The sequence below is a fragment of the Corvus hawaiiensis genome, chromosome 6 (assembly GCF_020740725.1).
Source record: "Corvus hawaiiensis isolate bCorHaw1 chromosome 6, bCorHaw1.pri.cur, whole genome shotgun sequence".
NCBI lineage: Eukaryota > Metazoa > Chordata > Aves > Passeriformes > Corvidae > Corvus > Corvus hawaiiensis.
Genome location: NC_063218.1, coordinates 25,450,773 through 25,453,450, shown reverse-complemented (window position 1 = coordinate 25,453,450; position 2,678 = coordinate 25,450,773). Strand labels below are relative to the sequence as shown.

At 42.3% G+C, this 2,678-nt stretch overlaps 1 long non-coding RNA gene across 1 annotated transcript; it reads right to left on the bottom strand.

Moving 5' to 3' along the window:
• Positions 1-278: 278 nt before the first annotated feature.
• LOC125327783 lies at positions 279-2,240 on the bottom strand. The gene is made up of 3 exons (XR_007204365.1): positions 1,921-2,240; positions 947-1,074; positions 279-496 (listed from the first exon to the last, which is right to left on the bottom strand). It is a non-coding gene; the product is annotated as an uncharacterized LOC125327783 (long non-coding RNA).
• Positions 2,241-2,678: the final 438 nt, after the last annotated feature.

The following is a 2,678-nucleotide window of genomic DNA, read 5'->3' as shown; positions in this document are numbered from 1 at the left end:
CCCGGGGCTGCGCTGTCCCGGGGCTGTCCTGTCCCGGGGCTGTCCTGTCCCGGGGCGGGCTTGTCCCGGGGCGGTCCTGTCCCGGGGCTGCGCTGTCCCGGGGCTGCGCTGTCCCGGGGCTGTCCTGTCCCGGGGCTGCGCTGTCCCGGGGCGGTCCTGTCCCGGGGCGGTCCTGTCCCGGGGCTGCGCTGTCCCGGGGCTGTCCTGTCCCGGGGCTGTCCTGTCCCGGGGCTGCCCGCGCGGGCGCGTGGCCGGCGATCTTATGGGAGCGGCTGCTCTGGGTGCTCCTTCATGAGGGGAAGCACCCCAGTGTTTATTTCAGTGCATCGGATTACCGCCCTTGGTTCAGCTGGGCTTTTCTGGTTGCACCTTCACCTTTTTACATTTCTATATGTTGTTCGAAGATTTGACTCTTCTGGTTGCAGCAGGGTTTTTGTTAAATCAAACTACGAGGTTTGTCAGAGTACTCTTGTTTATAGGGTTTGCAAAATTGTCCCTGTAAGACAGTTTACTTGTCAATTTCTTTCCTAAAACAGTATAAATGCTTACTAAGGTTTCCTACCTGATGTTTCTTTTGATACCCTAATTTTGATTTTCACTCTTCTTTCTGTTCCCCGACCCTCCACCCCCAATATTTTTTATTCCATTGAGAAGTGGTGAGTGCAGTTGTATATACAAGTGTGAAAACATTCTTAAATAAAAATTTTGAAAAGGCAGATGAATTTATCTGACTAATATTTTGAGGGTTACTTTCCAGATAAGACATACCTTGATTTAGTGAAAATAAATCCTACTAAAGGCTTTCAGCACCAGCAACCCACATTTGAGGAGACTCAAGCAAAGAAAGCTCTGCTCAGTTCCAGAGAAAAATTAGTTCCAAAGAGGACTTCAGTGTTAATGATTACATATATTTCATGGAGATCTACATTTTGCAAGAATATCTTACCTAGGGTGAACTAGATGGCAGTTGCTTGGATTCAGTTGATGAGGACTGTTCTTTAGATTCAGAAATACTTATGGCAGAATGTGTTCATGGTATAGAAGCTCTGAAGCATGTAGAAATTTACTTAATTCCTGAAAAGACACTGTTTTTATCAAATAACATTTTGAACACACGCACAGAGTATGGTAGTCAATTAAGAAAATTTGTGAAATTTTGTTTTGCATTTCTGTGCAACAGTACTAATTCCAGCTCGTGATCTAGGGCTGCTTCAGCCTGCCTTGCCTCTTGCAGTTTTGTCTCTGGACAGGCAGCTGCAGCAACTCTGCAAAATGTAATCATGTCATTTGGATCAAATCAGGAAGCTTTCAAGAATAAAGGAAAATACATTGTCCTTTCGCCTTCCCCCTCCAGCACTACAACACTGAATTAACACATAAGTAATCTGCTGGCCAGAGAAGGATATGGAGCACAGATATAACGCCCTGGCATTGCTTGTTGCTTCTCGGTGTCGGAGGAGACAGTTTGTCCTGACTGAATTCCTAATGACCTGAAAAGACAGATCAAGTCCAGGCATTTGAACCAACTGTTAACTTCAAGCAATGAAAGCTCAGCTACCTAATAGATTTCAGTTTGGAAAAATCCAGCTTTCCTGGAGAGATGGAGCAATGTGTGCCTACTTTAGCAGTGGGTATGTATAGCTTATTTAGCTGAGAGACCTAAGATCTTGCCTTTGCTTTTGAGCATGTCATCTTTACCTGTAGCCAGAGATTGTCTTGGGGTAAAAAACCACTTCAAATGAGAAATTGATAGATAAGAATATAAATATCAGAAAGATACATGGAAATATAAGAAAGACTTAATGAATGTGGAGGATTTCAAGAGACAGTGGGGTTGATACACCATTATTTATTCAGTGATCATTACAAGAAAAGTAGGCAAAAGACCATAAAGTAGTCTGTAGAGTTGTTGATACCCACCTTTTATTTACTAAGCAGAAACTGGATCCTGGACTTCTTCCTGTTGTTTGCAAATGTCTTCTCTTAGAGAAACGGTAATGATTCCTATGGGGAAAGATTTTCTTCCTGCTTTCTCTGTCTCGGAAGAACCTTGATCTGTGTGGCAGCTGCTAGTTGAATAAATTTGGTATCATTTGGAGGTTCACAGATTAAATTATGCAATGCATTATACAAACATGAACAGAACAGAAATTATCCAAAGTGATTTAAGAGATTAGGAAAATGAGAGCATGTGAGATAATGAGCATAGGGGAGGGGATGTGCAAATACAGCTAAGGCAAAGATGTTAAACTTTTATATCTAATGGAAGAGACAGACCAGAGCAGAATGGTTCCAGAAGATCATTATATGCTCACTGCATGTAGTGCACAGTAAAAATGAATGCACTTGCAATTGCCTCTGGCAGTAAACCCGGCCACAGTAAATCCAGGCCTCCATAAAGACAGAGGAAATTACATAGTGTGCTCACTATAGCTGTTGGAACAATAAAATATTGGAAACTCTCATTGCTGGAAAGATACTGGTGATTTGGAATAAATTTATAGAAAACTGGCAAGAAGTGGATTGCCAGAGATAGAGATACTTGTTTAGAAAGAGGAATCAGAAGATTTAAATAAGTCTAACTTGGCAGTAATGTCCAGATATTTTAATAATATGACAACCAAGGGAGGGAATAGTCTGGAGTTAATTTCAACATTCAGGGATAGACTTATGATAAT